General features: G+C 47.2%; 1 protein-coding gene across 2 annotated transcripts in view; it reads left to right on the top strand.

The window, feature by feature from the left end:
- The first annotated feature begins 7,582 nt into the window (after window positions 1–7,582).
- The window catches only part of cdk18 (cyclin dependent kinase 18), a 64,583-nt gene continuing 46,438 nt past the window's right edge, over window positions 7,583–25,727 (top strand). The window contains exon 1 of one of the 2 annotated variants that reach the window (XM_035389197.1): window positions 7,583–7,894. The gene's annotated coding sequence lies outside the window, so the exon portion shown is untranslated. The remainder of the gene's footprint in view (window positions 7,895–25,727) is intronic. The other variant, XM_035389196.1, reaches the window with a different exon arrangement.

Here is a 25,727-nt window from a genome sequence, read left to right as displayed (position 1 = left end):
CAGTTCTTTACCCACTATACTAATGGATCAGCCTTCTGGTCAATGCAGATATCTCAGAAACTGGTGAGCTTATCTCACAGGATTCATCATTTGGCTCAAAGGTCAGGGATGGTCTGGGTGGAAATTAAAGCTAGCTTCCAGTGTTCAATACTCCAAAGCTCTCAGACCTGGCTCCAGGGAACCCCTGTGTACACTGGCTTTCATTGTGTGTGTGCGTCTGTGTGCGTCTGTGTGTGTGTGTGCACAAGCGTGTGTGTGCGTTTGTGTGCGCACGCATGTGTGCATATTATTTGTGTTGCTTTCATTCATTTTCATGCATTCATTCAACGTTGCTTTCCGTTCATTTCAATTCATCCATTGCTGTAAGACACTGTTCTGTGCGGTAACTGGGTTGTCGTAAAAAAATGGCTTTTCTAGGCTGGCGTGTCCTTTTTCTGACTTTGAGCACCTGTCCGTCAAAAGGTCCCCGTGGAGCCCTGCACTCCAGCAAACAGAAACCTGTCAGGCGCGCTGCTTCTCTTAGCTGTGATGGCAAAAGAGCCGCATTTGACAGCTTCGAGACAGTGCTGATTAGGACACTCCAGGCTGCGCTGTATGGCTTCATACTTCAAGAGGAGGCCGAAGCCAAAACCCTGCACAGCAACACAAACTCCGTTAGCCAAACCGTTTAGCGCTCAGCTTGCACACCAGCTAAACGATCAAGGGTTGCGGGTATTTGGACACAAATGGAAATGCATGCACCGCAGCGCGAAACTGCCGTCTGGAAATGTACGGTGTCACTGTCACATACCGTAAGCCGTTTACCTGGAATAAACGCGTAGCTTGACCCTTTTAGCATGGCGTGATCAATGCCGCCCCACAGCCAGGTACATGTAAGAGGTGAAGGACCTAGCATTTTCCCTGGCACTTACTTTAAAATATTGATCTTTTTTTTTTTTTCTTCTTGAGTCAATGCAATGTTTCCTCGCCAAATGCAATGTGCTCAGTTAGGAAATTTTTTTACATGAAAGAAATCATCGTAATGCTAACTGAAGAGCATTTTCAGAAAATGTACCTCGCAGCAACACTGAGGTGATGATCGGGGCCCCAGGATTATTAGAGGCATCTTCACAAACCCTTCTTTAGAACTACCGCCCGCCCTGCACGCCCACTCACCCACCCACATCACCCCCCCCACCCCCACCCCCACCCCCACCCCCAGCCCCCAGCCCCCCCTGGCCTATTTAATGTCACCTTCACTGGCCAAGAGCTTAGGTCTCCAGCTGAGATTGATTTCTCCTGAAAAAAGCACAAGCAAATTACCCATGGACAGGCTAGATTGGTTTCTGTCTGGCACAACAGAGACACTCTGCTCTCACACAATCTTAGCTGCAAATGAAATTAACTAGCCCCTGGCACAAAATAAAACTGGTATACTCGAAGATAAATGTACACCGGAAAGAAGAAAAAAAACGTTTGACACAGAAAGTAAAGCCCCATATATATGTGTCAAACATTTTTTTCTTCTATATATATATATATATATACACACACACACATACACTACATTGCCAAAAGTATGTGGACACGTGAAATCCAATATATCATCCAAACCTGTCAAATTATGGGCATTAATATGGAGTTGGTCCACCCTTTGCTGCTGTAACAACCTCCACTTTTCTGGGAAGGCTTTATACTAGATGTTGGTGCAAACCTGCAGGGATTTGCTTCCAGGAAAGAAATAGTGAGGTCAGGTACTGATTGGCTTTTCAATTCATCCCAAAGGTGTTGGACGGGGTTGAGGTCAAGCCTTTGTGCAGGCCAATCAAGTTCCCCCACACCGATCTCAACAAAACCATTTTTATACGGACCTCGCTGTGTGCCCGGGGGGGCACTGTCATGCTGAAACAGGAAAGGGTCTTCCCCAAACTGTTGCCACAACACTGGGAGCACAGAATAATCTAGAATGCCATTGCATTAAAATTTGCCTTCACTGGAACTGCCTCTCACCCAGTGCATGCTGGGATAGGTCCCAGCACCTCCCGCAACCCTAATAAACAGGTATGGATGGATGGATAAATATTCCATAGGAAAACAAGTGTAATTCCAGTTCAGTGAAACCTGCATTTTGGCCAAGAAACAAAAAAAAAAAAGGGCACTAGTGCCTGAGAAACCTTCTGTAACAGATCTGATAACTATAATAAACACCAAAACACTGGCTTGTCAATTTTAAAAAATCACACCCCTCAGGGAAAGGTTCTTTTGAAATGTGCAAAACAATACTTTTGTGTTTTCAGTGGTGAGTTCAGCAAGTCTTTCCAAAAATTATCTTTTGAAATCCGATCACAGAATGTGACAGCATAAAAACAAAACCAAAACAAAAAAGACTGCTACAGTACTTCTGATGTTCAAAATATCTTTCTTTCCAGGGTTCTTTGAGTTCAGAAATGGAAAATTAAGTGCTGTTGCTAAGCAATCAAATCCATTTAGAGTGATGTCAACTGCAATTTGCCATAGTTGTCTTAAGTCATCAGCAATTAAAGAGTTTTCAACTTACTAATTCATTTCAAAATATTTTAGGCACGCTTTACAGGAATGAAACTAATTTCAAAACTATGGCTCTGTGTATTGAGACTATCTCAATGCTTAAATATCTTGAATATCTTTTTTATTAGCTAGTACATTATTTTTTCATATTCAAAACATGGATCTTAATTATTTTCAGTAACCGTGGTACTTTTACACTGTTACAATGAACCTGGACTGAACCCAGGATTTGATGAATGAGCGGTAAGGACAGTATTAAACAAGCGCAAATCCGCAATAGCTGCTTGGTCAATCGACCTTGAAAGTTATTCAGCTCTACCTTCAGTCATGGCCAACGTCCATGCCAAATTTCAGCCTCCTGGGACGAAAACTGTGGCCGCTACAGGGTGGGACACTTTTTGTAGACCAACCGACTGACCGACCGACAGACAGAGCTATAGAGCTGCGGTCGCAGCTAAAAAAGTAATATTTTGCACAGTCCAGCTCCCAAACCAATGTCTACCTGTGACAATCCCTTTCTGGTAGCGCTGGCACACACGTGCTGAAATGCTACCCTACTATTCTGCAAAATCTACATTTTCAGCAGCAAAACATAACACAGCCCAGCTTGTTGCCATCACTATGCTGTTGAGCATCTGTTGTCAGCCAATGATCACAGACGAACATGAGAGAACATTCTTTTCTTTTGAGCTATATTAAGACTGGAAATCATGGTCACAAATGACCTAATGGAGCTAGACGTATCCCACCCCGAATTTCGAATGTCCAATTTTGCAAACTATGCACAAGTGTGCTCATATCTCCTGCTGTTGGCTCTGGAGAGTGAAGACGACTTGCGGTTCTCCTTGGAAACACGTGGGGGCAAACTAGCTGCTTCTATTCACTCCACAGCCTAACGCCACAGACATGCAGAGTGGGGGGGGGGGGGGGGCATGGGGGGGGGGGGAGACCCAATCATACGAGCGTGCAGAGAGAGCAAGCCACAACGCCCGGATGGCTAATAGCGGTTGCTCGTGCCATCGACACTGCTATCCTCGCTGACTGAGCCCCTCCCTTATATATATATATACCTTGGGCAACACAAAGCCAAATGTACACTGCCCCCTGCAGGGCTGGCATGGGCTGGCACGGGCCGGATTCGATCCGAGACCGTGGCGCTCATTCAAGCACTGCAAGTGCCGTTTAAGCTACCCAGCGGACCCGGGGTGCAGAAGGACAGGGATGTGAAAATTCAGTCTCAATAATGGACAGATGACCAGCAAAACCAGTTGTTTCTGATCCTTGTTAAAAAGGTAGGGATCCCGAGCACTGGCACATGCATAGCTTCAGCCCAGGGACACATCCTCCGACAAGAAGCTCATTTCTCAGGCGATGACATCACATCCCTTCGCTTTCAATGAGAGGCGATTCTTCGCTTCCGCAAGGCATGCTGGGATAGCTGGCGACGCGACGCGAGCCGACGAAGTGACCGGAAGCGACAGGGAACGTGGCGCGATAGCCAATCAGATTTGTTAAAGGTCTGATGTGTAAATTGTCCCCCCCATTTCAAATTTTATTTCCCCCATCGCATAGTTCTGTCGTGGAGGACTCCTTAATTATGGCTGTGGCTGTATTTCCAAAACATGCTATCGATATACGTTTAAGGAACACACACTGCGTCATAAGCAGAAAAACACGCCCCACGAGCTAGCGAGTGTGGGAGGCGGGAGCGATGCCAGGCGATCTTCTCAGAGGACGTGCGGCTTCACCATAAAATGGAAAGCTTTAAAGATGGAGGGCACTGCTATCTGAAGCAGGAAGGGGACTTTGTGTTTTCCTTCCAGGTACTTGGGCTATTTTTTCTTCTTCTTTTTTTCTTCGTCCCCCCAACCCCTTAATGTCTTTCAGTCCAACAATGACCCGAGCCAAGGACAGCTAAAATAAAAGAAGGAGAGGTAGAGATAAAAATTCTACCTGCATGTTGCAAGCTCTTTGGTCCAGAGTTATGAGTGCTGTGCAGGCCCAATCCCTCTCTTTGAGGCTGAAGAGGAGTTGAAAGAATCAAAGACTGCACTACCATGACACGTCCCAGGACAGCCGCGCAAAATGAGTCCATACTAGCGTCTACCCCCCTTTCCGAGAGGTTCGGGGAGATCCGACAGGGATTACTTTGGCTGATCCTGTGTCGCAGGAGGTGCAGCCCACCTCCAGTTCCACTTTAATGACTTTTCTGTCTTCCTGCCTGTCCGTGAGGCTCTGCCTTCACTTCCTTCTGCTGTTTCAACCACTGCGTGTCTGACGGCAACAACAACTATCTCTGTCTTTCCAAGAAGTCTGTTTGTTGAAGATTCAAGGTTTGGTTTTAATGTTGTGTGTGTGGGGGAAAAAATGATGGTGAATAGTACTGGATAATAAAAAAAAAATTTCCCTAAAATGTCATGCTACACAGTGTTCCTGTGTGTGTGTGTGTGTGTACGCGTGCATGTGTGTGTGCTGTCTGTGGTGTGTGCGTGTGTGTTAGTGTGTGTGTGTGTGTATGCGTGTGCGTGTGCGTGTGTGTCTGTGGTGTGTGTGTGTGTGTGTGTGTGTAAGCGTGCGTGTGTGTGTGTGTGTGTGTGCTGTCTGTGGTGTGTGCGTGTGTGTTAGTGTGTGTGTGTGTGTGTATGCGTGTGCATGTGTGTGTGTCTGTGGTGTGTGTGGTGTGTGTTAGTGTGTGTGTGTGTGTGTATGCGTGTGCGTGCGTGTGTGTGTGTCTGTGGTGTGTGTGGTGTGTCTGTGTGTGTATGTGGGTGTGTGTGTGTGTGTATGTGTGGTGTGTGTGGTGTGTCTGTGTGTGGTGTGTGTGGTGTGTCTGTGTGTGTATGTGGGTGTGTGTGTGTGTGTATGTGTGGTGTGTGTGGTGTGTCTGTGTGTGGTGTGTGTGGTGTGTCTGTGGTGTGTGCGTGTGTGTTAGTGTGTGTGTGTATGCGTGTGCGTGTGCGTGTGTGCGTGTGTCTGTGGTGTGTGTGTGTGTTAGTGTGTGTGTGTGTGTGTGTGTGTGTCTGTGGTGTGTGCGTGTGTGCGTGTGTCTGTGGTGTGTGTGTGTGTGCGTGTGTGTGCATGTTGTGTGTCTGTGTGTGTATGTGTGTGTATGTGTGTGTGTGCGTGTGGTGTGTGTGGTGTGTCTGTGTGTGTATGTGGGTATATTCTCCCTGATGTAAGCCTTAGGTCCTGCACTCCCACAAATCATATGAAATCTCCAAGGAAACAGATTGCCCCCACAGAACTCAGTTAAATTGAAATCTCCTGAAAGTTATGGCAGTTTGTACGGTTCGCTGACACAGGATACCAGATATACTAAAATCTTCTGAAAGATTTGCAGGTTCACACTCACATGCAAGCTCTCTCTCACACACACACACACACACACACACACACGCGCACACACACACTCCTGCTTGAGGTAGAAATACAACAGGAGGCAGATGGCCAAGTGCTTTTCTGACCCAGGAGTTCCAGTCATACTGTAAATCCAGCAATATGTGCGCTGTCAGTAACAGAAGCTAAAAGCCCATCAGCTTAGCCAAGATTAGCTAGAAAAGAAGGTAAGAAGATAAGAAAAATAAATGTAAAAAAAATTATAAACTGCTTGTAGGTTAACAACTTCACAAGCTAAGTATACTTGAGAACTTCACTCACTAGCTAATCTACGCAGCCGATGATAGGTGATGGTAGCTAGCTTTTCGATTTACTGCTGTTCAGTGACCATTGAAGAAGTAGAAGCCAGCTGAGCAACCTAGATACTACAAGCTAGGTATTATGATAGAGAATGCAGACCTACAAAACACTCAGCTCTATGTTCACCCATCCATCCATCCATTATCTATATCTTATCCTGGTCAGGGTCGCATGGGGTGCTGGAGCCTACCCTAGCATGCATTATTGGGTGAGAGACAGGAATAGACCCTAGACAGGTTGCCAATCCATCACAGGGCACACACACCATTCATCTGTAAATTCTTAGCATTTAATTGCTACTTGTGTCTCCTGTTCATTGGCACTGATACATTCCAGTTTGACGTATCTTCTGAAAATTCATAAAAGTTGTGAATTACAATGCTGTTGCCATGGACATTCAGAAGCATCAGAAACGGTTGCTGATTGGAACCTGCTGCAATATGGAAAAAAGGTCGGATGTACAGAACATGGGAGTTGAACATCTGGTTAGTCTACAAAATCTGTGGCACTGCACACATAGCTACAGCTAGTTGGCTAAGTAACATGACATAATAACAACTACATTTTAAGGACCATTTTATGATTTAAAAATCTCACTACCTGCCATAACTGGAGTTGGCTGCTGACTATAGTTAAGTTAAATTATTAAGTTCCGTTCCCTTGCTGAAAGCTTTTGGTGCAGTCTCGTGAGTTCTGCTGTTTTCTGAAACTCCTACACAAGCTTTTAGACCAATAGATCGGACACATATAACAGGATTTGTCAAAACAGGACTCTAAATCCTAATAAGGTTTGCAAGAGAAACATACACACACACACATACACACACAATGTATCTCACTTACTGCATGCATGCATGTTTTCAAAGCAACTTGCGTAACATAGGCTGCTGTGTATTTCTGCTCAATTTATTTTCCAGGAAAAGGCTTCTGAGCAGAATCACCACCACAGACCACAGTAAAGAATACACCTCACTGTTCCTGAATACCGTCCTCTAACAGACAGCTAAAGAGAGCTCCACACAAACCACCAACACAACTTCCAGAGCAGCATACATTTCAGCAGCTAATTCAACACCTATCAGAAGCAGCAGAAGCCATACACGTATAACTACACACATTCTACGACACACACACACACACACACACACACAGGCATGAGATATAAGCGTTTTAAAAAAAAAGTGAGAAGTACTTATGCACTGCGGGACTGGGGAGAGCAGGCTTGCACAACGTGACCCTGCTATTGGCTGTTGCTATAACAATGGAGGCGGGCAGATGGGTGAGTGGGGGTGGAGACAAGCCCTGATTATAAAATCCTTCAGAGAAGCACATTTGCCTTTCTGGATTTTTTTCTCTTTTTTTTTCCTTTTTTTTTTTGTTTTTAGTTTTTCCTTTTTTTCCCTCTCTCTCTCTCTCTCTCTCTCTCTCCCCCTCTCTCCTCTCTAGTCAGAGCGGTTTGCATGAAGGGGAAGGCAGACTCCACGCAACGCTGCCCGTGGGAAGACTGCCGAACTTGCGCCTCGAAGCCGTCAGCGGAGCGGGTTAAAAGACCTCCAGCCGGGATTATCGGTGGGTCCGGGCGTTAGCGGGGTCCTGGAGGCCTCCCCCCCCCCGCCCCCCCCCCCAGAAGGAGCGAGGCACCAGCGTTCCCTGCGCCCCTCTCGTCCCTGTGGTGAGTGCAGAGCGGAGCGGTGTGTTCACTGCTATGGGTCGGGTCCTGAGTGGCCATGTGCGCAGGGCCATGGGGCTCAGAGGTGACCATCTGCACACACACACACACACACACACACATATATACACACACACACACACACACACACACGCACACACACACACAAACACACATATACACAGACAGACGCACACGCACACACAAGCATACACACAGACAGACACACACACACACGCACGCGCACACGCACGCACACACACACACGTACGCACGCACACGTGAACACGCACGCGCGCGCACACACACACACACTCTCTCTCCCTTTCATGTGAGAGGTGAGGCTGAGCAGGTGAGAGGATGACTGGATACTGGATTTAAGTTCACTAGAGGGCTGCTGAAGACTTGGCTTGTTTTGATAAGTGCTAAAATGGTGTGTGAGTGCGTGTGCATGTGTGCGAATGTGGATGTTTTGGTTAGTAGTGCAACAGTGAATTAAATAGTTTTCAAAGGTTAAATACTGAGCTACTGGGTTTGGTAAGTCAGTGGAGTGATCAGCTGCAGTTAATTCAATCTGTTAGTTTTAGAGTTCAGGACAGGAGTGTTCAGTAGCTTTGTGTAAACAGCACTGTGGTGGTGTGTGTGTGTGTGTGTTCAGTGATGTGTACTGTAAGTAGTCCAGTAAGTAGACATTCAGTAGTCCAACCTTCTTGCTAACCTTCTTGGCTTCAGCGTTCTCGGTAGATTGGCACAACAGGACAGTTTGCCCTCACATGTTTATTAGCATTGCTAAAGACAGGTGCTACAGAGACCTGAGGAGGTTACGAAATGTGGCTACTGCGTGAATTACGATGTTTGCATAACTAGATGGCCGGTTATTGCGGTTTTTTAATGGGTGGCAGTTCTCCTGTTTGAATTGAATTTTAATAACATTAAGGAGGCTTGGGTGCAAAGCAATGGCCCTGGCCTGGTAGTCTTCCTTAAAAGCAAGGGGGGAGGGAGGCGGTGGGGGAGGACAGCAAGTATAATTTACACAGGAACAGGCTATAACGCCAGGATTATTAAAATCCACCAAAATAATCCGTTATCAGACTGTGTTATGCATCGTGTCGCACCAATCCCATCGGCCCACGCGACAGGAAGTGGCATTTTATCGCCAGAGTTCTCGCTTATCTCACTTCTCCCACTTCAAGATGGTCATGCAGGAGCTACAGCGAAAGAGGAGGGAAGGTAGCTATTTTTGAACGGTCTGTACAGTTTGTACAGTACAGCGAGTTGTCAATCTAATTTTGAAGCGCAAACAGGCAAGTGGAACCAGGAACAGCGTAATAAATGCTTATGAAAACCAGTGCCATAAATTCATCTACTGCATTAATAAAACTTTAGGATGAAAAAAATCATTTAATTGAAGTTATGGATAAAGATAGACTGCTGTGGAACACAACAGTATGTGTTCCTACTTTTTTTTTTTTCATCATGTTCATGGTGTTTTGAATATGAAGCAGTGCGCCTCCCTATGGCTGATTCATGTACTGACACATTCCCTTTTCGAGAAACCCCTGACAAAACAGGATAAACAGTGACTTCTGGGAGCGACGCATGGCAAAACTGTGACACAATGAACCACCTGGCAAGTTTTTAAAAGTAAAATTATGAGAGAGAGAGAGAGCGACTTGAACCCGACCATCTGGTGTCTGGGTTAAATATAGATGTGCATACAGCAAGAGAATTTGGGAACTTCATTTATAAAAGATCTGCAAGTATTTTCAGTATCAAGTTGAAGATTAAAATGTTTTGGCAAACTGTCCTCATCAGTAATATGATATTATCAGCTGGTGGTAATCTTTCAAACACTAACTCATGGGATGGGATTCCTCCCTAATTGATCGATTAGAGAGGAATCCCATTTATTCTCAAGTAGCAAACCCAGTATTGAACACGCATTTTAAATAGAAATGGATTGTGTTCTTCTTTCAGCCAAGATTGCCATTAATGGTTCTCTACTGAAGAGGACACTGCCAGAAGAAGGCACATGAGAATCTCTGTAGCCTTTTCGTAAAGCTCATGTAAATGAACGTATTTTTCTGGAATAAAGGACAAAATGATGTCTGATGCCCAGTAATCGCTCAGCTAGGGCTCTTGCTCTTACACTAGCAGGCACTCCTGATCTTTTAACAGACCAGGTTAAAAGACCAGGCCTGCTGGGTGAAATTCCCAGGCCTGGGACACTATTATTTACCACAGGTTAACAGACCATTGTCTCCACCCCAGCTGCTTATTATTATTATTTTTTGATATGTGCCAATACCTGTTCCTAGGGGGATGCCACCATCTAGATGGTAGTTCTCTACCCGGGTACATTGTCTGCCCTCCCCGCCCCTCCATGGCAGTGCTGAAGAAGACAGTATGTAATTGAACTTGTTTCCTATCGCTATTAACTGCATGATTTATAATAAACGCATTTGCCCTGCCACTGAACATTCTACATTACCACAACTGCACAAGTCAGCTTGTGGTTTTTTGTTTTCTTTTTTTCTCGTAAGAATGACGGAAAGACTTCACAGTTATTACGCACGAGAGTGGAAGTCATACTGCTTCATTTCTCCATTCTAGGTTTCGGTTCCCTGTTACGCAGTATTCAGTCCCTGGCATTGAAACTCAGATAGCGTGGCGACGCGTGCGCCTGCCCATGGCACAGCGAAGGACAATAGACAGGGTTCAGATAAGAGGGTTCCTCTCAGTGCGCCGGGGAAGACGACGTCAAAAACATATGGACTGGGGGAAAAAAAAAAAGAGAGAGAGAGAACCTACAGTGAGCCTGGGCTTTAGTTCCTGTGCTACAGACACCTGCACACCCCTAAAAAAGAAAAGAAAAAAAAAGACAAAAGGCATTTTGTTTGCCGACTTATATTGGCTGCTGTTATCTGACCCCTCCATTGTTTAAATAAGATAAACCAATAAGGGTTTTATTCAGCTTAATGACATCCAGAGGCCTACTCGAACGGTCATGCTGTTCACAGTGTACGCAGATTCGGCTCGGGCTTTGATCTGTGGCCTGCGTCACATGGTCAAATCCGTGACGCGCAGTCTCGCGCTCGCTCGAGTTCAGTCCCACGATTAAGCGAACCCACCGACATCAGGGTTCACAGCCGCGAATGGAGCTCGATTCTGATCTGTACATTCACGCCAATTCAGTCGCGCCATCTGTTGGTTAAATGAACTTCACTAGTTTAATTTCAAGCTGGGAAACTGCTCCCCCCCCCCACCTCCCCTCAGAACTACCAGTACTACAGCTGGTTTTCTTTACTACCCGATAATTAACCATCGATAGGCCAGTGATTAACCTCTCCTGGTGGGGAAGGCAGACTCCTGTGTGTGAGGGCATAGGCACATGCTCTATCATGTGACAGTACTGGGGGGGGGGGGGGGGGGGGGGGGGGGGAAGAAAAGAAAAGGCTACAGTATCTCCAGTAGACAAATAAAACTGTCATTACATATTTGTCATTAGATGCTTCACTCTATATTCATATAATTTCCACCGCCACTTTGTGCAGGAGTTGATGAGCTGTCATAGCTGTCACAACTTTCCAAGAACAGGTCTGGTGTAGGTCACATGAATGTGAAAAGCACCAAAGAGATAGGGTAGGGTTCTTGCACTGTTGTTTCCATCAATGCTGATGCTGTGTTACACATTCTGCAATCCAGCTGGAAACACAAGCTAACTACAAATAGGTTCCATCTTTGCAGAATAATGCATACTGTCTGTTGTCATACAAGGTACACAATATGAATATTTAGAAAATAGCAATGTCTATAAAGTGTGTGTGTGTGTGTGTGTGTGTGTTGGGGGGGGGGGGGGGGGGGGGGGGGTTGAGAAGGCTTCTTGAAAATGAGTTTCCAGTGAAAACTTTGAAATTTCTGTTGCTTACCATGTCACTCCTGTGTGTAAGAACAGACTCCAGCAGAATGCTTTATGTTCTGTAAGAATTAGTATGTTGAAGTTTTTTTTTTGTTTGTTTGTTTAGTGTCCCCCCCCCCCCCCCCGACATCACAAATTGACACGGCACAGAAGCAGCATTTCTGCATGAAAACTACTTTGTTAACGGGGGGGTTGTTTGTTAATGGTACACAGCGAGAGTCTCGCTGGTGCCCTTCACGCAGTGCACAGAATAAGCAGCCATGGAGTGACTGATCACAAGGCCTTGGCAACAGGGAGCTACACAAGAGCGTGGGGGTCACAAAGGGGGGCCGGGGGGGGGGGGGGGCGGGGGACTGAGAGAGACGCGCGAGGAGAGCTTTTCAGAATCCAGGCCACGTACAGAGACTCGTCAATAGCCCATCGATATCACTCTTCCCTGTTTGGGGTCAGCCTCGGCGTAGCGCAGCTAGGAACATCACGGGTTGGGGGGGGGGGGTGGGGGGTGGGGAGGGGGGAATAATACTATCCCAAACCGGTTTTACTGTTCATTCTCCCTTAATCCTGCCCTCGTCCCCCTGCTTTACATCCGTCTGCTTCCCCTGGCAGGCGTTCAGCTGCGAGACTCCCCATCCGGCCCCAGCGAGGACCTTATGTGCTTATGTGTGTGTGTGTGTGTGTGTGTGTGTGTGTGTGTGCGCGTACATGTGCGTGCATGTGTGTGTGTGTGTGTGCGTGTGAGTATGTGTGTGAGTGTGTGTGTGCATGCATGCACACTTGTGCATGCATGTGTGTGTGTGTGTGTGTGTGTGCGTGTGTGTGCCTGCCTGTGCATGCGTGCGTGCGTGCGTGAATGCATGTGCTTGTGTGTGTGTGTGTGTGTGTGTGTGTTTGTGTGTGCGTGTGAGTATGTGTGTGAGTGTGTGTGTGCCTGCCTGTGCATGCGTGCGTGCGTGAATGCATGCGCTTGTGTGTGTGTGTGTGTGTGTGTGTGTGCATGTGTGTTTGTGTGTGTGTGTGTGTGCGCGTGCATGTGTGTGTGTGAGCATGCCCTCTTGTGTGTATGTGTGTGCGTGTGTGTGTGTGCGCGTGCTTATGTGTGTGTGTGTGCGTGCGCGCGCAACCACATCAATAGCGCACTCGAGACTCGTGGTGTTTCGTATCACATGAGATTTTAAGCGCATTTGACGGCGCGCTTTAAGCGAAAGATCACACGGCCCTCGAAGAGAAGAGCGCCCCAGCGGTCACGTGACACAGTGTTTCTAGCGCACGCTCGTTTGAAGTGGGGTTCTTTTAATGCCCTGCTCGAAATTTCATGTTTTAGTTTTTTTGTTCCACCGTGAAGGTCCCGCGGCCTGCTAAATCCTTTCAATGAACAGAGCGCCACACAACAGCGGCTTTCTCAAGCCCTGATCCCATTTTCACCTGGAACTTCTTTTTTACCGCTCAGCGTTTCTCATTTGCAGAGCTCCTGGAGGGTACCACCGGTGATTTGAATATCTTTTTTTTTTTTTTCTTTCACTAATTAGAATGCAATTGCACGGCAATGCCAGACATATCATTAGCTCCAAAAAGCATACGCTCAAATGCTAAACCATCAATGATGAAGTGAATAGTGGGGGGGAAAGGTGTTAATGAATGAGGGCAGGTTTCAGTGGTGAACCGCAGTTTCATTTGTAGTGGTAACATGAGGAAATTGCCTTTTATGGATGTTGCTGCCTATCTGCGCACACCCCATCTATACAAGTGTCATAAATTGTGGTCTTCTGAGACTCCCTTGGTTCTACTGTAGAAAGAGCCACTCCAGTCTGCCGTGCGTCAGACATGTAGACGGCGAAAACAGAGAACGTGTTTTATGAGACATTAAGATGGCCTCCGGCCACTGGTCCCCGGCTCCAAACGACAAGAGAGAGAGAGAGAGAGAGAGTTTACAAAACCCGTCTCCGCAAGACGACTTATCAACAGCGAAAACAAGGAGTGGCTTTCGTCAGCTCGACAGTGCCGTAAGGTGGGGGGAAAACACTTCGCTCGAAAGTAACGAACGTGCTGACGTGGCCGAGATCACGCTAAACAAGCGGTGAATCAGCGGTGAATCAGCGGTGAATATTGTAAATAAAAACTGAGCTGTGATTGGTTCTCGTAACAGTCGGGGACAGCGCGATCCTGTCAGTTCCGTTCGATCACCAACCGGCTTCATCATATTGAGAGCACTCCGCACACAATATGCAAGGCTTACTGAACATGGTCCACAGCCTTATAGATGCTACGAAGCATTGCGCGAGCACATATGTGCAATTTCGCAACCCAAGCCCTGTACATACAACCTAAGCTCTATACATACGATGATAATCAACACATTGTATGTACACCCTACCTTCAGTTTTGGTGATAAACAGCACATCCAATGCTCAATATTTGTAATAGCCTAATGACAGCATGCAACATTTCCACTGATAATCAACAAACTGTACACGGGCAGCCCAATTAATAGTCAACACGCTACACTACACACACACCTACATACACACATGCACACACTACACTACACACACACCTACATACACACATGCACATGTGCACACACACACACGCATGCATGCTTGCACGCACGCACATGTGCACACACATACACGCATGCATGCACACATGCACATGTGCACACACATACACGCCTGCATGCATGCACGCACGCACGCACACACACACACACACACACAAACACACACACACATGCACACACACGCACGCTCACACACACGCACGCAGGCACGCACGCACGCACACACACGCGAGCGCGTACACACGCACGCAAACACATAAGGTCATGGCAAATCAGAAAGGTGATGCACTGACAGCGCCCGTGAACCCAAGCCTCTATTTATTATTTATCACACACACAAAACCTCAGCGGAAGTCAACATCGCGCCTCGGCTGACGACAAACACGAACTGCTCAGATTATCCGCGATCATCGCCAAGCCGGGGAAGGGCGGCTTCACCAACGACACGACATTCACGAGCTGTCCTCTGGCTTCCCCTGAAAGAAGCAGGACCGTTTCCGCGTCCGGGCAGATGTACTGCGACACACCAATTTTCTTTCTGTTTTTTTGTGTCCTTTCAAAGATGCTCGCCATTTTTTTTTTTTTCGCCCCCGAGTGAGAATAAAGGAGGAAAACAAAAGGTCGTTTGTGTAACCTCGCATCGGGAGAGCGTAGGACAGAGGCGGCGGCGGCGGCGAGCCGATAATAGCCGCTTTTCTCTTTCGCCCCTCTGCGAGGGACGGTGCGTACCATGGCCTCATTTAGAACACAAAATAACCATCCCGCCAGGATCAGAGGAGGACACGGCACCGCGGCTGCAGCCGCGCCGCACACAGAGGGAACTTTCAGACGCTTAAGGGGGGAAAAGAAGAGGAGACGCTGCTCGTGTTAGAAGGCAAAGGCTGACGAGGCGCAATATAATGATATCTGCAATCTGCAGGAGGGATGGAAAAAAGTTTGATGTGGAAAACAAGTTAGGTTTTCTCTGCGTCAAAATCACAGTGCAGGTCCTTATTGGGGTTGGTGGTACTCCCACACACTGAATAACAGTTTAGCCAAATCTGGGTTTTACCGGAAGCGGGGTGGAAGACATATTTTAAAGAAATAGAGGGGTTGCTGGACAGGAAATCAGCCGCAGCGACGCATCAGGATTTGAACATATAACCTTCAGCTATGGGTCAAGACCACAGTGTCTCCATCCTCCACAGAATACAAGGGCAGCCATGAACCACAGAGGGTGGGGAGAGAGACCCCTAACCGGTGGGTTGCGGGTTTGAATATTAGGTGTGGCACTGCACTACTATACTCTTAAGCAAGGCAACCTCAACCTAAAATGTCTCCACTGAATGTGAAGCTGTACTAACGCAAATGTATAAATAGATAAATAAATACATTTTAAAAAAGGAAGCTATGGAAGTCACCTTGGTCAAAGGAGTCCTCACAACAATGAAGAAAAAAATATATATATATAAATAATCCATGCTTTATTTCCACCTCAGAGAAAACGGAGCAGCTGTTGTTCTGCTCTAATACTCCCAGGAAGGAGCTGGCACCGGGGCCCTCTGCTTTGAAGAATAAAAGGCCAGCACTTCTGCATGGCATTTCCATATCGTGCCAGGGTACCTCTCTGAACGGGCCAGAGCCCAGAGAGCCCCCCGTCCCACCCCCCACCCCCCCCCCCCCCCCCACCCCCCCCCCCCCCCCCCCCCCCCACCCCCCTTACCGATCGCTTCTGTGCAGCGTGTAAACCAACCGGGGGCTTCACAATAATAATCTTCCCGCCAAAGTCCAGGGTCAGGCGGAGTCACGGCATTCAATTCAGCCCCGCCTCCACTTTCCAGGTCCCCCGGTTACACGTCTCCATGACCCCCCGTTGTAATGTTTCATACCCCTGAAATACCCACCCCAGTAATGGCGTGGAGTAAACAGCGCACTGCAGCATTGTTCTCTTCAAACTGAACCGCCGGATTAGATCTGGAGAAATGGGCCTTCTCGGAGTTGTAAACGTCGCGCATTTCTGCCACCATTTCTTTACAGATTTACAGGGCTATCTGTCATATCCCCAATGCGACACAGCACACTGCTGGCCTTGTTTAATCTATCCTGTCGTATTTGCATTAAAACTGTCCACTCTGGCAATGCATGAGACAAAGCCTTCAGGCACAATGGCACTTAAATACAGTATACACACGGGCACACACACGCACACACAGGCATGCACACACAGGCACACACACACAATCACACACACACGCATGCATGCACACACACAAACAGGCACAGATACACACAGGTACACACATGCACGCACATGTACACACACACACACACCCACGCACACACAGCCACACACACACACACACACACACGTACACAAATACACACACACAGGCACACACACACGCGTACCCAAATACACACAATCACACACACACGCATGCATGCACACGCACAAACAGGCACACGTACACACATGCACACACATGTACACACACACACACACACCCACGCACACACAGTCACACACACAGTCACACACACGTACACAAATACACACACACAGGCACACACACACACGTACCCAAATACACACGAGCACACACACGTACACGCACACACACTCACACACACAGCAGAGAAGCACACTGCATACCACAAACAGTCTTTCATTATCAGGCTGTGCTCCCATCTAACCCCTCTCACTCCTGGGACCCGCTGTCCCTCAGTCTCCACTGAGCAGACCACCGCCGCGCCTCCCCGCATGACCGGGAGACAGACACTGATTAATAGCACGACTTTATCGTCTGATTTATCGTCCAATTCTCCGGGGCTCAGTCACAAAAACCCGCCGAGGTGCTAAATTTGGGCACTTAGCGCCCGCTAAATGCCTCTGACGCTGTGCCCCCTCCTCCACGCCACAGTATCACTGTTTCCTCCTTATTAGATTACCACTCTTATTTATTAGCTTAGCAGACACCCTGCATCCTGTGTGACTCACAGACCGTAGACTACATTTCCCAGAGCTCTTTTAAAAAAAAAATGAACTGTTTAAATGTAAAACACACACACACGCGCACGGGCACGCACGCACACACACGTACACGCGCACGCATACGTACACGCGCACGCACATACACACACACACGCACGCACGCACACATGCACAAGTATGCGTACACGCGCACGCACACACACACATATATATAATATAAATTCATTTACATTATTTATATTACATATATATTGTAGTATTAGTGTAGTTAAGGAATATCATGTGATACAATTTATCATACTGTTCTTTTTTTTTACAGCCTCCATCGCTTATTTTTTTATCAATGGCATGCTTCATTTAGGGTACATTGAGCTCCATAATGCTTGGGACAAAGCCATCTCTTTTCTCATGATTTGGCTCTGCACTGCAATTTTAGATCACTTTCAATCTTGGTCTCAACAATCCACAAGACCTCACGCATTATGGTGTCCCGAAATGTCGGGCTATGGTTGAGAATCTGCACTTTAACCATGTGTGCTTGGTTTGATTGCAAAAGTATCTGTGTGCAATAATGAGGGATTTCAAAATGACATATATTAAACAGTCACTAAAAGGAAGGTGTGTGTGCGCGATGGCCTCGCTATTCCTTAATCTCACAATTATATCATTAAATCACTAATTATGATGGTACAGACCATGAAAAACCCATAATGTGCATTTTAGTGACCAAGATGGCAAAGAAACTCATTAGGCAGAGCCAGCCTGTCATGCTGTGATATACGCACACATCCTAATTAATGTAGTTTTAAGGACCCATAGGAGTAATGCAGACCGTTGCTTCAGAAATTTGCATGCGTACCGCCACTCATAACCAGAAAATGGCAGGAAGGCTATTTATCTCCATAACACTTACAGCAACCGGCATTTAGACACAGACAATTATGCTAAGATGGTGGGGAAATTGTGGGGTTACGTTTTAAATGTGCTCCTGGACGCTACGAAAGACAATGGCCGTGTCAGTCACACAAGTTACTGTGATTTATATTCGCCATGCTGAGTAAGACCTCTTCCTGTAGAATCTAAGAGAGAGACAAATGTAAACTCGCCACCCATCCATCCATTATCTGTACCCGCGTATCCTGGGCAGGGTCACAGAGGGTGCTGGTCCCAGCGTGCATTGGGCGAGCGGGCAGGAATACACTCTGGACAGGCCAATCTGTCGCAAGGCACACACACCATTCACTCACACACTCATACCTGTGGGTAGTTTAGAGTCTCCCATTAGTCTAACTGCATGTCTTCGGACGGTGGGAGGAAACCGGAGAACCTGGTGGAAACCCACGCGGACACGGGGAGAACATGCAAACTCCACACAGAAAGGCCCAGGCCAGGATTCGAACCCTGGACCTTCTTGCTGCGATGCTGTGAGAAATTGACCAGTGGAAATTAAATCATGTTCCATTCATGTCCAGTTTGGGCTCGGTACTCGGTACCAGGGTAACCTCACCAAAAATTGGGCATCGGACTCCGTTTGCAATAATTAGTCACCAAGCTGTGGATATCTGCTGCAGTACTGACAGCTGAACAAAAAAGATTTAATTTTTCAAGAGCAGCAACATATATTAAAATACAGAACAATAGTTGTATAGAAAAAATATAGAACTTTAGATTGCAAGCTCTTGCCTAGTCCTGTTTATTAGACCCACTTGTCTTCGATGCGTTCTAGCTGTACAAGAAAGCAATCTTGCTATGATTGCTAGATGGCATCATTACAAATTCAGCTAACTGAATTGCAGAAGTTATTAGCAGAGATATTGAACTTTATTAAAATCATAATGTCAGCAAGCAATAAAGGTTACTTATGCATTAATCATACTTGGACACAATTCTGCAACAGCCATTTTAAGTATTCATGAGTATTAGATGCAAATTACAATCCATGCTCCTCCTAGCACCAGCAATTAAATGGCAACAATGTGAATGTCTCTCAAATATTGCATTAGATGATATGGATATGCTTATGACATATACTTCCACCCTCCCCCCCCATCCCCCACCCACCAACCCACAAGAATATGCAACAATGACAAACAATGCAAGACAATCTGACTATTGGAGAGAATATATTAATACATGAGCCACCCACTCATGTAACCTGTTAAATGAGATGTACACACAGCATTAGACATGTGTGTCTAGGATCTTAAGCTCGAGAGATAAAATTCAGCCAACTGGCCGTCCTGAAGCTTTGTTTTTCTTGTAGCAAAAGGAAAAACAAGCAACTGGTATATTCCTCTTTTAATGCCTCATCAATATTCTCGCACAGATGACATTAGTGGCAGTAACAGAGTGTGGCACAGCGACCAACACCGTACCGAGCAACGATTGGACGAAATGAACACAAAACACTGAAGGACTTTTAAATGGCCAATGGCTTATTCAGGCCTTCTGGGGTGAAAAGAAAAATAAAATTAGCAGAATAAATCACAGACAAAGAAGAAAACAAACCAAGCTACAAAGCACGACCAATCCCAGTGGCTAATAATAAAAACAAAATAATGAAAAAATAAAGAAATAATTAAAAAAAACAGAGTAGGCTGACACACATACAAAAAGCCCACGCACACAACAGCAGCAGCTCTCTCTCTCTCTCTCTCTCTCTCTCTCTCTCTCTCTCTCTCCAAGGACGTCTTTTCTCAAAGACACAGCAGACTGCGCCTTTGCACAGGGCCCGAGGACAGGAAGCGGAAGCACCTGGGCTGATTACCAATCTACCTGGGGTGTGCTCGCCTGTAAGTGAGGTCACTGCTTTTCTGTGGCCTCTGAAGGTCTCGGAGGGAAACGGCAGTTGAGGCACTGACAGCAGCCAAAGATTAGGAGCAGCCCTCAGCACTTCATCACCCCCTTACAGGTCCCCCCCCCCCCCCCCCCCACGCCCCCCCCCCCACCCCCCACCCACCCCTCCGCCACTTCCTGGCATTGCACGGAGGAAGACATATTACTACGTCTCTGTATACACAGCAGTGTTTGAAGTGGAAAAAATAAGTGCCGGAACTTCCCATTTATTCAGCCAAGCTTGACAAGACGTGTTCCACTGCAGAAAAGCAGTGAGAGCGCAAGAAAGCGGGCACCGTCTGGGTATTGTAGTCCACCTGTATGGCATGTCAATGGGCGGGCTCACTTGAATTAGTTATCACGGACTACAATATAGTGACTGATGTGGGAAACCGAGTGAGAGAATCTCATAGGCACACATTACCATTACAGGCAATTTAGCAGACGCCCTTATCCAGAGTCAACTTTTTAACATAGCATCCATTCATGCTGCTGGATATATACTGAAGCAATGCAGGTTAAGTACCTTGCTCAAGGGTACAACGGCAGTGTCCTGGGAATTGAACCTGTGACCTTTAGGTTACAAGACCACCTGTGTGACCACCTGTGCACTGTGTGTGTGCCGCTTAATGCTATAAAAAGCACTGAGACTCAGCGTAGACATCTCGGTATGGCATACCAGTCCGTTGCGGGCCACTTCAAGCACTGAAATACAGTGTAGCTTTTCAATGATCAGTAGATCCAGTCGTAAATGGTAAATGGACTGCATTTATATAGCGCTTTTATCCAAAGCGCATTACAATTGATGCCTCTCATTCGCCAGAGCAGTTATGGGTTAGGGGTTAGGTGTCTTGCTCAAGGACACTTCGACACGCCCAGGGCGGGGTTTGAACCGGCAACCCTCCGACTGCCAGACAATCGGTCTTACCTTCTGAGCTATGTCGCCCCATACAGTCGTGTTTCAGAGCATCATTTGCCACTTTGACTTCAATGTTGGGATTATCAACATTTTTGTGAGCCATTTTAAATAAAATAATTGAGGATTTCTTATGGAAAACAATAGCCTTGGGCTATTTAAGCATACTAAACTCTGTCTTTGTTAGTCTACAAAGAGATATTGTTAGCTTCTGATAGTCGCGCCCTCAAGCACTGTTCCAAGATGAGCTGACCCAACCACTGCCCTAACCTTGGCCATCTAATGCAGAATTCAGGAGCGTATAAACCAGGAATGCCAACACAGGTTGGAGAAAGAAGATGAGCACTGCAAAAGAAAGCCAGTCTTGAGTGTCTTTGTCTTGCAATGAGACTTGAAAAATTATTTGTTTTCCCTTCAGTAGAAAGCATTAGCTTTTGAAGTTAACATTTGACAAGTGCAATTTTCTTACCCCATTAGCAAATCTTGAAATGAGTCAAATTGTCTCACCTCATTGTCTAAAATTTTTGTCTTATTTAGCACATCTTTGCTGAAGTGTTGTTAGAATACTTTTTTTTCCATTCACAAATGGCCAAGAAATATTTTTAAATGGTTCTTGGAAGAAAAAAAAAAAAAAAGCCTGTGCTGAAATTGGCATGCTTTCCCCCTTGGATAAACACCAAGTTTTCAGTAGGCTGGGTTAACTGGGTGTTAGTTACGTAACAAAAACCTTACGTCCACCCAAATCCTTCACGCATGCAATATGTAAATGGCGCTCTTCACACTTTTTTGTGGGTAAGGCAAGCTAAATTCAAAATGCCTAAGCATTGCCCCTTCTCTGGATGTGGAGAAAGCAATATGCTTTTTTTCTTTTCGCAAAAATGTAATATAACCTACAAGAAATAGGTTTTATTTCTGGAGCCCGCAGGCACTGCAATATTACAGTAACCTGTACAGTTAGTATTTGCAGTGCCCATTTTCACTCCGAACTTGTCGCAGAACACGGTGGATCGGCAAGTAGGCCAAACGTTAGCTAGCGACAATTAAATAGCTTTCAAGCATGGACAAGTGGAATCAAAGGCTTTCTTTATTCAGGTGTAATGTCCGTAGATTGAGACTGCTATACAGTCAAATGTCAGTGTGCAGTAACTCAGTGTGACGTTATCACACATTGAATGATCTTCAAGTTTAACTAAATGATGGAAAAGCCTAGTATGTTGCTTTCTTTCATTTTGTCTGGTAGTGTACAGGCCTACTGTTCTAACCGGCTCTAACCTGGCTAGCAATGAGGAATGCTTTACATAGGACGTGTCTTGTGGATATGAATATTTCAATATGAATTTTTAATGGATGCAAGATACACGCCAACCCAGTCCTTGTCTGCTGAACAGGTCACAATACTACAATTGTGTTTATTACAATTTAATGGTTATAACTGGGTTAACAACATGAAGGAAACATTAAGGAGACAATCAATTGTCACTTCTGGGGAATATAAACCACAATGTCAATCGAGTTTCCAGAAGTCTAAATATGAGACTAAAATACTTGTTGAGATTTAATTATTTTTGGGTTCTGCAGCAAAGTGCTGGCAGTATTGTGACACAATCAATGACCAGCCGCACCAGGGACACGAGGCGATTTCGCGAGCCTCCATCATCACCTCTGATGAGGCAGAACGGCCCGCTCTGGCCGCTGCCCCACGCTGGTTCCTGGAAGGGCCGTTTCCAGGAGCGATGGGGCATAGTGGATTTGTTTCAGGCTCCGCCCCCCTAAACCCCCATTGGTTCCTGCCAAGTAAACAGGCCGCAAGGTTCCAGGGCAGGGCATCCATGCCTGGTGTCATTACTGAGCTGGCTCTGTAATGCCCATTACAAAGCTGGCATAGGGGGCATCGTGACTAGGCAGCCAGGCTAGCAACTGCAAGGTCGTGGGTTCGATTCCCAGTTGGGGACAGAGCTGTCGTACCCCTTGGGCGTGATATTTAACCAGAACCTGGCTCCAGGTGCATACGCCGTGAAAAAAACAAAGCTGTAGAAGTCTCTCTGACTGAGAGCGTCTGCTGGATACCTAAAACGTATAATTAAAGGAGAGCAAGTAATTGCGCTGGCTTGCCAGGAAACAGTTGCAGTGGGGTTGTTGTCCAACCGTGAGGCTTCGGGGGATTACAAGGGACATGGCAGATTTGGATTGTGTGCTGCTATTTCGCCCCCCCGCCCCCCCCCCATAGATCGGAAAAAACCTTCAAGGTTCGTTACAAATCTCAACATGTTTTTTTGCATGACAACACGTCCGACGCCTCACCCGACGCAGACGAGGCGGTCGTCTGGGGAGAGCTTCCCGTTAGCAGCCGTGTACCAGACGCACTGTCATCAGATCAGCAGTGGCATTAATTCTGCCGGGTGGGGGGGGGGGTAATTTACAGCGATGTAGCGTCTTTCAGTTGCTCTTCTTCTAAGGGGGTGGGGGGGGTGGGGCTCTCTCCGTGGAGGCCGGCTGACAACAGTTCCTATCCTTTTTACTTAAAATTCCTGACCTTGCTTTTGAACATTCTTACTTCTCGGCACAGACCGAGCGCCTCTCGTTCGCCACGGTGCCGCCGCCCCGCCGTACCGGAAATAGATTCGGCCGCGAGCGCAGACACGATTTAACGCCTGCGTGGGCGAGCGGGCTTCGGCTAGAAATTAGAAAAAGCACGTCGGACGCACACCGGCTCCTGAGAAAGGGAAATCTAAACCGATTGACTCGAGAAAAAAATCTCTCTCATTCTTCGCCACTAATGAAGAGGAAAAAAAAGAAAAAGGAGAAATGGGGTTTTTAGATCTTGGAGTTCTCGGAGTAGCTTGGCATGACGGCCACAAAAAACATCAATGATTTATTTTATATATTTTCTTTAATTTCCCAGCATGCTTTGGGTGATCCATTAGAAAGCTCTAGCCAAAGGAATCTGGCAATAGCGAAAAGGCGAATTAGTCTAGGAGACGGGGGACTCGCACCGTCGGGGGGGATCAAATACACCTCGTTACTTTCCACGCTCTTTAAACAAATCGCCGCGTTCCCAATTAAACAGCCATACCCCTTGTAGCGGGCCATTACGAAATGGCTAAGTCTATCAAAGGGATCGCAAACTGACCGGAAAATCGAATGTGCTTCCACACCACCACCACCACCACCACCACCCTCCCCCCCCCCCTGGCCCCCCCATCCCCCTGAACCCTGTCTTTTTTCAGCCAATCTCCAGGACTTTTCACAGCGTGAATGAAACCTGAATAATATGTCAGTGTGCTCTTCCAACAGGCCGGCCCTGTAGTCTGTAAACAAGACAAATGGAGCGTATTCTGATCTGGAACGCATTCCTGGCAACAACCAATTAGGCAGCTTTGTAGGGGGGGGAGGGGGGGGGGACAGAGAGAGAGAAAGAGAAAGAGAGAGCGGATGAGAGAGAGAGAGAAACAATTGTTAACCTCGCAGATGAAAAATAAGTTAATTTTTTTTTGTTTTTTTGCCCCTCCACCCCAATCGGGAAAAAGATAGGGGGGGTAAAATAAAACGTACAGATTTCCGATCGTGACGCCGGCGAGAAGACTCAACACTCCCCCGCGTTCGTGCATCTTAAGCAGATCTAATTTGCTCTTTGATCTGAATCGTGCAGGAGATATGCTAATAGGCCCGTGCAGCCTGAAGTGGGGGGGGGGGGGGGGGGGGGGGGGGGGGGGGGGGGGGGGGGGGGCGGGGGGGGTCTTCTCTTCATCAGACTGTCTCTGTCACAGCTTCCGGGGGCCTCTTTCTAACTCCCAAACCGCCCCCCCCCCCCCCCCCCCCTCCCGAATCCCACCACCCCCCCTTCCCCTCCCCTCCCCTCCATTCCCCCCAGCCCAAATTTTGCATTTTGGCACAACCTCTCCTCCCATCCCATTGCCCGAGCGCTTGAGGAACACCGAGGCACAGAGCAATTTCAATGCAGTTAAATCAAGGCTCGCCCTTTACGGCGAGGAGAACTCGGTGTCCCTCTCGCTCGCTCCCCCCCCCCCCCCCCGCACCCCCCCCATCCCCCCCCCGCTCCCTCCTCACCCTCGCAGTAGCTTAGGCGATGCCTTGGAAACAAACTCCTGGGGAAGGTAAGGATGTACCGCTCAATCACTCCCTGGCATTTAGCGTGAGCTTAGCACAACGGGGCTCTGTTCGGGCGCGTGATCGCTCTTATTTCACGGGCCTGTCTCGCAGATAAGTCCTTTTGAGACTCTGAATACCCCGAGTGGAGACGCTGTGCGAGAGGACGGGTACTGTAAGCAGGACCGGAGGGCTCGGGGAAAAAATTGGGCTATTACAGCTATCCGTCTTCCGTCAGGTTCCGTTCTGAACCTGCTCTTCCGGGTTCTGGGTGATAGAGGCATTGCTTCATTTGAGCAGCGTCCATGCCTAGACTGAACACACACACACACACACATGCACACGCACAGGCACACCGCACACACGCGCACACACACGCACGCACCCACGCACACCCCACCTCCCCCCCTACAGCGCTGAACTGAAATCACCGCGTCTGTCGATGGTAATTATACACCTCGTGCCTGTGTTCCAGTGTCCTCAAATGTGCTCCGGGCTTGAAAAATTGATCGGGACCATTTTAATGAGAAA

The sequence above is a fragment of the Anguilla anguilla genome, chromosome 13 (genome assembly GCF_013347855.1).
Source record: "Anguilla anguilla isolate fAngAng1 chromosome 13, fAngAng1.pri, whole genome shotgun sequence".
Taxonomy (NCBI): Eukaryota; Metazoa; Chordata; class Actinopteri; order Anguilliformes; family Anguillidae; genus Anguilla; species Anguilla anguilla.
Note: the sequence above shows the minus strand (reverse complement) of the source record. Positions and strands in the feature narration are given on the sequence as shown.